We start from the raw sequence: 10,655 nt of genomic DNA on the forward strand, positions 1-10,655 counted from the left end.
TACAATACAATTTATAATACTATAACAATCCATCAAATAATTATATAAATTACACTACAATATATACTATCATAATAATCCATCAAATATTGATATTGGTAGACTAATGTTTGGAAGAATGAGTTAAAAATTAGTTATACTAACCGATTGCGAGTACTAATATTTGGAAGAAATGAGCCAAAATAGAAATCTACACGCTTCAATCCACCACCGGGTTAACCCGACCAAGGCAAGCGTTTTCGCGTTTTTCAGCTTTGGGAAGGTTTTTCGCGTTTTGGGGAGGGAGGAAATGTGATTAGGGTCTGCGATTTTGGGGGAGATCTGAGATATATGGTTCAACCAAAAAACGCCAATCCGGTTGGCGTTTTTTATGTTAAACACGCCAATGACCTTGGCGTTTTATATCATAAAGACGCCATCAAGATTGACGTGTTCAAATTTAAGTATTTTGGTTAAAAATACGAGCAAGATACGGTGCCATTGTAAAACGCCAACTATGTTGGCGTGTTTGCGTATAGACACGCCAATATCACTGGCGTTTTTACTTATAAACACGCCAACTTCAATGGCGTTTTTCCCATAAATGGAATTGATAACAAAATGGGTACATTTGCGTTATTTTAAAGGCAAAGTCGCCTAAAAACGCGTTTTTCTCCAATTTTAAGTAACCGTAAAACGTTTATTTTATTTGATTTTTCTCTCCATCTTCTTCTGCTCGTCGGCGGTATGTAGGCAGTGGTGGATCGAGTACTTTTATCTAATACTGCAAATTTTATAAAAAATAATTACATCACATATAAAAAAATAATATTAAAAATAGTATTGTACAACTTAATCCACTGCCAAATTGTAGAATCGGACAATTTAAAATAATATATTAAAGATAGTATTGCAGTACACAACTTAGTACAATGCCAAATTGTTTTATTATCATGTACTCTATATTTTATACGATTAGATTTCTTATAATCTGGTACTCCATATTTCTAAAACTTCATTATACTTTTCAATTTAACTTATATAATAATTTTGGTATGCAATTTAATTTGAATTATTTATTATTAACTTAATAATTCAGTAATTATTATCGTGGATTGCACAATAGAGCAATTCTGAAATAATTCAACAACACTACTCACAACTTAACCCTTTTGATTTGATTACCGAATTCGGGACATGTTTTTACTTACATTGTTAGTGCATGATATCATAAAATAATTAGTATTACTACTTCAATGCGAAAATCCTGTTGATCTCACTTTTGTCAACTTCACACTTTTGTCAACTTCACGTCTAAAAGTATGAGAATTTATTCATTAAATTATTCTTTTATGCGTATTTCAGAGTGTTTAATTCAGTTTACATAATATATTAAGTTTAATTAATTAATTTTAATAATATTAAAATATTGCAAGATTATAGCACTGTAGGTAGTATTTCAAGTATCAATTTACATGGAGGTGAAAGATTGTTTAAACTTACACACATAAAAACATAACAAAGGTTTGATTTTTGGTTTTGAAAGATGTGGACGAAAGTAAAACAAACGATTAATATCATCAGAATTTCACAAACGAAAAGACATGTCACTCCAAGTTGCTCACTAAGCTTGAACCATTCTACATCTACATCAAAAGCACATGTTTTGAGATTAATTCATCAACCTAATCGTGTTAACTGAACATGTTTGCGACGTATAGTTCACAGTCAGCTGAACACTTGTTCCATTAACTAATTTTCAAAGATATTAAAATCCAGCGGAAGCTTCCGGAATAAAAGATCATCTACTATACCTAATCCGTTGTCAAATTATCCTCTGAACAATTCAAATTGAATAACACATCAATTGATTAGTCCATCAAAGTTTATATTAAAGAGATGATAAACAATGATTAAACATCTATAACGATAAAGACCTCTAAAGTGATATATTCCAACATTAAACACATCAACGATGCAAGACGTGGATTCAATAGTGTATATACAGTCAAATAAGCCTAAATCACACCTTGAAACAATATCGAGAGTTTAGCCTAAACACATGGTAAAAAGCACAATGAAAACCATAAGAAGCATGCTCTCATTGAGTGGAATGGATATTTGCGGTTGATTCATCTTTCTTCTCTTCTTCCTCCTCTCTTTCTCTCATTTCTCCTCTCTTTTCCATGTTTAGGAATATATGAGTGAATTTCCAAAAACTGCCTGCAATCCTATTTGAAAACAGAATTTTGGGAGTTAGCGCATCAGAACGCATGACTGAGCGAAATTTGGACAAAAAATGCCCGACCGGGCGATTTACCACTGGATCTCCAACGCTTTGCGAGCCAGCGCCCGATCGGGCGGAAGGATGACCAAATTCGGTCGAATTTGCCTATGTATCTCCGATGCCTTACGGGTTAGCACCTGATCAGGCATCATTTTGCAATACCCGATCGGGATCAGGCGTTTTGCCTGTACTGTACCAGATATGTTTCCAAGCTCCAGCCCATTTTTACACTCCTTTCCACTTCCTAAACCAAAAGATACACTTTTACTAGCATTAAACCACGTTTAAATAAATAAAGCCATAGGAACAAAAATCAACATTTGTATAGGAGTTTATTTGTAATTTCCTCCCTTATATAGTATATGAGTTTATTTGTACTTTCCTCCTATCTATAGTATAGGAGTTTATTTGTAATTTTCTCTCATATATAGTAGTAAATTTTAAAAAAAATATATAAAAAAAATCAACATTTGAGTTACATCATTCCTCAAAATTAATTTGTTGTCAACACTTTTTCGACGAGGAATGAGTATAATACATACTCAATCATATAAAATCGAACTTAAAAGCAACAATATCGACCATATAAGCAATTTATTTTGAGTAAGCATGAATCTATTGACCTTCAGTTTGACATTCTAACAAAATCACAGTTTATTTTGTCCCACACAAACACAATATACTTTCCAAATTCAATCCGATTTATTTTTTTTATAGTTAAAAACATAAGTTTTGCTTGGTCATTAATAGTTCTATTATATTGCATATTGATTTCATCTTTATTCAATTTACAATTTACAATTACAATATCAAGCTCTAAAAATTCAACCGACCATATACACACCCACCTAATTAAAAAATAATAATAAAAAATACTCTACTAGTATTTCAGATAATTTAAAGTACCCCCATTTGATGTTGTTACCCAAGTAACAAAATCGTCATCATTGATTAAAACAAAAGATTAAAATCCTGAAAACCCTAATTTATTGATAGTAGAAAACGATAGAAGAAAAGTGTGTTTCTAGAAATTTGGATATATTTTCGAATGATTGCTTAACTTCTGTAAAAAAAAACCGCAATAATTAGAGAACGAGCAGAAGAATTTGGAAGATGGCTACGGACGCTAATACGGCGGCTTCCAGCGGTAGATCTGGCGGCGACGGAGCATCGGCGGATTCGTACATCGGCAGCTTGATTAGTTTGACTTCGAAGAGTGAGATCAGATACGAGGGTGTACTGTACAACATCAACACTGAGGAGTCCAGCATCGGCCTACGCAATGGTGAGAGCAAATGAAGAACCTGCTATTTAATTTGCAGAAATTATTAGAGTAGGTGCAAGTGCAGCAAGTGTGCAACAGGAAGCAACAGCTCGAAGATGACAGCTCGAAGTATGACGTGGACTAGCCGTTATGAATTAGTTAGGAAGACGGTTAGTCGGTTAATTGATTAGCTATATATAGGCCTTCCATGGTTCATTGTAAACACAACTTGACAAAATGTAGTCCATAGTGAAATTTCGGTTCTCTCCATCTCTGTAAATGTTCTCCATCAATGGCAGCAACATCTTCTTCTTTTCCCCTCTTGTTCTTCATGTTTCATCTCTGATTTTCACCGTGATCAAAATTTGGCAGAAATCGTCGAACTTTTATTCTATGCGTTTCTCAAAATTTTGTTTACCGGTAATTTGGATTTGGCTTGATCATAATTTCTTTATTTTTCAATAGCTGCATTGTTCGCTGAACTTGGAATTTTTACGTTGCGTGTGCCAGATATTGAGTAGCATAGGGTTTCACCGCATTTGTCTTTTGGCCAAATTCTACAAAACTACCTCCTGGGAGCTAGTATCAGCCGTTTGTACCCCGAAAAAAAAAATTCCGGAGAGGGGGTGTTTTAAATGAAACACGCATCTTTCTCATGCGTGTATTATTAATACATGCATCACTCTGATGCGTCTATGCCTTCAATACTGATCCATCAACTGCTTCTGCTCTCTCACTCTGCGCGACGCCCCTCGCTCCCACCGTCTCCAGCCAGCGAAAATCAAAGTTAATCCGACATCTAGCTTCTTAGTTTGAAGTAGCACTATGTCAAAATCATCGATGAAGTTTGATGTAAACAATCTCGAAACAATTTTCTTGTTGTGCTTAGCTATGTGGAGTTAGAGGTGGTGGGAATGCTGCAGCAGGCGAAAGCAGGACATTCCTTCGTACTAGCATTTGAATCGGAGAGAGAAAGAAACGCAGCGTGGACTGGGTTTTCGTGTTCGGCGAATGACAGGCAGAAGCAGCGTGGGCTGGGTTTTGTGTCCAAGGCAAAGACGCATTTGCCTAATGCGTGTATCATTAAACACGCATTCCTCTCATGCGTGTATCATTTAAACACGCAAGAGCCTCTAGCGTCTTTCCCCTCTCCGGAATTTTTTTTTTCGGGTACAAATGGCGGATACTAGCTCCCAGGAGGTAGTTTTGTGGAATTTGGCCTTTGTCTTTTCAGTAGCCATTATTATCCTTTTATCCTCGAGAGAGTGTGATTTGTCAGATGCGTATCGTAATTCAGCTTATGATTTCTCTAATCACTGCTTATAATGAGTATTCTTATTGTCAAATGGTGAATTATTGTCGATAAACTTTTGATGCACTAATTCTCTATCCTTTCATTGTTGTGCATATATAACTAAGTAGCTGGAGTTTGTCTTCTGCTTTTACAAAATGTGTATTTTTTGAGGTGCTTGTCAGATAATAAAGGATGCATTATTGTTTGAACTTCAAAATCCTTAACTTTTAATTGATCATTAGGGTGACATTTTCAATTGATAACGCTGCTCTTGCTTCTTATTTGTTGAATTGAGCTTTATCAATTTTTAATGATTGGTTATCCCATAGAAATTTATGTTAGGCTTCATTTACATGCGTGTAAATGAGAATAGCAGTGTACTCGAACCTATTCCTTGGTCGTTATTTTTCAATTTTCATATTGAATTATATCTATTAGTTGGTTATCTTAATGTTGCAGTGAGATCATTTGGAACAGAAGGACGGAAAAAGGATGGACCTCAAGTCCCTCATAGTGACAAAATTTACGAATACATACTGTTTAGAGGAACTGATATAAAGGTATTTATTTGATTTGATGCTTGTTTGCCTCTTCAGGATGTGACTCAGTACTCAGCACAGCAATGCCTTTGTTCCTGTTTAGAGCTTTCCCAATTTCATATCAAGTTATTATATTGTCAACTTGTAATTTGGCAGATTTTGTCAATAGATTCATTTTGGTTTATGTCCTTAACCGTTGCTTTTGCTGTATGTGGGAATGGCATTACCTCATTCACTTCATTTTAGATCCAACTCATCCAAGATTTACTTGTCTATTTTCCATCAGGATTTGCAGGTCAAAGCTTCCCCTCCAGTTCAGACTACACCACCCGTTAACAATGATCCTGCAATTATTCAGGCACGTAGTACTGCAACATCTTTAATGATATGATGCATGAAAGAATTTATTCTAATCAATCTGAGTTCTGATGCAGTCGCATTATCTACATCCGACAGCCCCACCTACAAGCTTGCCTACAGGTCCTAATGGGCCTTTAGCAGATCTTGGTCCCCATTCTGCACCAATGTAACTCCCTTGGTCAAATTTCCAGAGTGGCCTGCCTTTATATCAACCAGGAGGGAACTTGAATTCTTGGGGCCCTACTCCACCTAATGCAATGTATTGGCAGGGATTCTATGGCACACCTAATGCTCTTCCACAACTATCGCAGCAGTCCTTGCTTCGGCCGCCTTTTGGCATGCCAATTACTCCGTCCTTGGAACAGATGCAATTTCCTGCTTTCAATTAAACTTTACCACCAGTTGCATCTAGCCTGCCTAGTTCTACTTTGCCTGATCACCATTCTTCGTTTATTCCTAACAGCACAAGTTCTTCTAGTTTGCCCTCTAGCAGTTTGCCTGCTTCAACTTTGTCTATGAATATACCCCCTATGCAACCTGTTTCTTTAGCATCTGAAATAATGACCAATCTGTTGCCTAACAAGGCTCCTGTTTCTGCTGTCCCTACATCATTGCTGAGCTCTAGCTTGCCATCATTGGCTCCATTTTCAGTTCCTGATAATGCAGGAACAACTTCTAAAACTAGCAAGAACGTAGTACCTGGCCCAGCTGCTGTAACTGAGCAGACCGTATCCCGGCCTGTAACATCTAATGCTGGCACATCTGGTTTTGGTCTAGTAGAGACTCCACCACCTTTAATAACCCCAGGGCATCTGTTGCAGTCTGGACCATCTACTGCTTCTGCACCTCAATCTTTACAAACAACACACAAGGATGTGGAAGTAGTTCAAGTATCATCAAAGCCTGTGGCAGAACTGCCAGCTCCTGTAGCAACGGAAGCTCAACCACCTATATTACCTTTGCCACCAAATGCTCGTGCACACAAGGTTGGTTATCATCTTTTTCCTATGCATCACATGGGCTTATTCATTTAACATGTTCTCTTTAATTTTGACCTTTAAGTTTTAAGCAAAGTCTATGACAAATGTGTATAGAACTTGGCCTTGCGATTAAATTGGAATTCAGTTTTTGAAACCTTGTTGTATGGTAGAAGATTAGTTTGGAACTGAAGTGAAAATAATAGGATTGTCAATTTGTGTTGGATAGTAGATCATAATGTTTTTTTGTTTTGTTTTTTTAACTTGGATACTCTTACCCTGATATTGATTTATTAACAATTAAATTGATACGAGTATCTGATATTGCACTTTAGGAGCTAATATTGTATCTCCTTGTTGTCCCCTAGCCAAATGGAGGCCCTTATTATGCGCGTAACAATTACAGAGGGCGTGGGGGAAGAGGATCTAAGGTAAGATCTCTTTTTGCATGTTAATTACACACACATACATCATTTTGTTTTATGCGCAGTTACTGGTTCCTTTGTGAGTAGTAAATAAAATCCAATTTGATAGCATTTTACTTTGCCTTGCAGAACCAGCGGCCAGTTATGAAATTTACTGAAGATTTTGATTTTATGGCAATGAATGAAAAAATTCAAGAAGGACGAAGTTTGGGGCCATATGGGAAAAAGTTATAGGTCGCATTCTAAGGATAAAGGACACGGTGATGGCAGTGATGAGGAAGATCGAGATGACGAGGATGATGTTGAATTGCCTAATGTTGAAGTCAAGGTCAGTTTCAGTCAATGCTCAACTGAATATCCAGCAATTTGCAAAAGATTTCATGCCAATTCTGAAATATGTTTCTGGTTGTTGCAGCCTATTTACAATAAGGACGACTTCTTTGACTCCCTTTTCTTCCAATGCCCTGAACAATGATCCTAATCATGGAAGGACAAGATACTCGAAGCAAATAAAGTTAACACAGAGGTATATATGTCCAACCCTGATGACCAATAGCCTCGTAGTGATTTAATTGCTGTGCACAGACATTTGGAGAATATTCAAGGTATCGAGTCGGTAGAGGAGGCCGGGGACCATATCGTGGTGGTGGTCGTTATCGTGGGTCTTCCTATGGAAGAGGAGGTTATGGATATGTAAATAGGGGACGTGGGCGCAACATGCAGAGTCCAGCTTCCTAGTGACGATCAGCTTAGATACTTGTTTGTAATGTTTGTATTATGATTGTGATTCCGGCGGGCACTAATGGGTCAGCGGTGGCGTCGACCTACCTCACCCACATATGTTGCTGCCTATAACAGAACTGAATCTTCACAGCTCGTTTCTATGGCTGCAGCGCTGAGCGAGTTACCTCTGTACACCCTTTTGATTCACTTCTTCGTTCCCAATAATGTGTCTGCATTCATTCGCAAAATCTCGTACTATAAAGAATGTCGATTTGCGCATATCCAATGTTTCTATCCCTCTCTTGCTCCATTTCTTGTCTACTCGAACACAACTGGACGTCAATCCTACAGTGTATGATATTTGTTGCATAAAGACGATCTCACCTTGTGAAATCGCTTCCCGAGACGCCTCCAAATTGGGCGAGCTCACGAGTGAGATTTGTGTTACTATAAACTAGTATTATCACCCGTGCTATGCACGGGACATAAGATTTTCAAATAATGAAGATAAATTTTAAAATAAGTAGATTAAAATAGTATTAAAAAAAGGATAAAGAGACTATAATTATGTTATATACTCCCTCCGTCCCCAATTAGGAGTCACTCTTTGACTGGACACGGGTTTTAAGGAAGTATTTGAATGTGTGGTGTAATAAATGGATTTAGGTAGTGGAATGTGATACTTCTTTGATTTTTAGGGTATTTTTGATGTCCAAATATAGTAAGTAGGAAGAGTGACTCTTAATCGGGGACGGACCGAAATGGAAAAGAGTGACTCTTAATCAGGGACGGAGGGAGTATGTGTTAATTAAAATAAGTATTCATAAAATTAAGGATAATTAAAAATACTATAAACAATAACAAAAAGAGAAATGGACTTCTCTCAACCCACTCTAAATGAAACATTTTATATTCAACAAAACGATTTTATACAGTTTTATTTTCTGGTATGAGTGAAATAAAATAAAACAAAACAATTAACAAAGATGAAATGTGCAACTAAAGATTAAAGAGTATGTATTAGAAATACACATAAAGGATGTAACTAAGGTTAAAGAGGAAAACGTCATATAATTTGAATAAATAAATAGTTCAACAGTTTTATGCCACATGATGAATATCAAAATCTTGTCACCAAAATAAACTATTTTAAATAACGTATTTCATTGACTCGTAATATATTTTAGTAAAATATTTATAACGCAATTAAACAATACTACCTCCATATTTGAAAAATATAAACATTTGAAACGGCACGAGTTTTAATGCATAATTGATAAAGTAAGATAGAAAATTTGATAAAGTAAGAAAGAGAATGAAAAAATGAATAAAGTAAGATAGAGGAAGAGAAAAAGTAGTGAAAGTAGTGCTATTGGATTGTGAGGTCCACGTCTAAAAATAGAAAGATTCTAAAGTTTTATTTTTAAGAAACAACCCAAAATGGAAATAGTTTCTATTTTTAAAATACGGAGTTAGCATGACATCTCATCTAACATATTTCTTCCTAAACTAAATCCCTTCTTCCATAAGTTGAGACCAACTTTCTAGCATGAATTCTTCGGAGATGAGATGATGCTTGAATTCTAGTGTCTAATTAAAAAAATAACAAAACTTTAGAGAATGAATACATCTATTATATATAAAACTGAACTTTTAATGCCTCCAGTTTCATTTAGATTGTTTATTATAATGCTGATTTTTTGTTTATAAATTCAATTTTAGAATGCACTGAAATTAGTAAACAGATCACACAATCATGGTAATGAAATAAGTTCATAATTTTATACTCTTTCCATCCTATAAAAATATGTGTATTTGAAATAGCACAAAAATTAATGCATAATTGATAAAGTAAGAGGGAAGAAGATAATTGGTAGTAGTTAAAGTAGTATTAGTTGATAGTGAGACTTAGGTGGTGTTCGGTTTGCAAGACTAAATAGTACCAAGATATAATCCAGGATAAACCATGACTCAATCTTAGACTAAAAAAAGATGTTTTGTTGGAATGTCAATTTTAATCCTCCTTAAAGCATGTTTGGTTTGAAATATTATATAGTGCCAAGATAATGTATATTTACTATGATACCCTTCTAATACTTCTCTCACTTATTGAGTCTAATATTTTACGTTCCTGTATGAATTTGCTCCAAATAAGCAAAAATATGTTAAATTCCATTTTCAAGTAATGAAATAGCAAGGACGTTATTATTTTTATGTTTCAATATTAAATTTTCAAAACTTCAAATACAAATTTCTATGATTGTATCAAATCCATAATTATTCTTGCACTTCAATAAGTTGTTGATTCATGGAATCATCACAATTATATCAATACTTCACATACCAGTCAACTAAAACCCTAATTTCTACAAAACAGTTACCCAAATCATCATATATAAAAAATTACGGAGTAGAATTTAGAAATCCTTGTTGAAATCGTTAATCACATAATTTGAATTTACCTTCGCACGATTTCGATCGCCTTTTTTCCTCTCCCCCTCTTCCCAAATCTGATCGTCTTTTTCCTCTATCCCTCTTCCCAAATCAGATTCTCTCTCTTCTCAAACTCAATCAGTCTTGTAAAATGGAGGATATCGGTAATAATTTGCTGAATTAGTAAGGGTAAATATGGAAAATTAAGTAATTGTGCATGCCGATTAATTTAGTCAGTGGGGGGAGGTCCAGATGACTAATCCTATGACTATTCATCCTAGACTTAATCCAGGATTAAGTCAAAGATATAGTATCCCCAACCGAACATGAGATGAATCTAATTTTGGGATTTAGTATGGCCAACCGAACGGGCA

At 35.5% G+C, this 10,655-nt stretch overlaps 1 pseudogene; it reads left to right on the forward strand.

Moving 5' to 3' along the window:
- The first annotated feature begins 3,260 nt into the window (after positions 1 to 3,260).
- LOC121808241 lies at positions 3,261 to 8,001 on the forward strand (annotated as a pseudogene).
- The last annotated feature ends 2,654 nt before the right edge of the window (positions 8,002 to 10,655 follow it).

This window comes from Salvia splendens, chromosome 6 (assembly GCF_004379255.2).
Source record: "Salvia splendens isolate huo1 chromosome 6, SspV2, whole genome shotgun sequence".
In the NCBI taxonomy this organism is placed as follows: domain Eukaryota; kingdom Viridiplantae; phylum Streptophyta; class Magnoliopsida; order Lamiales; family Lamiaceae; genus Salvia; species Salvia splendens.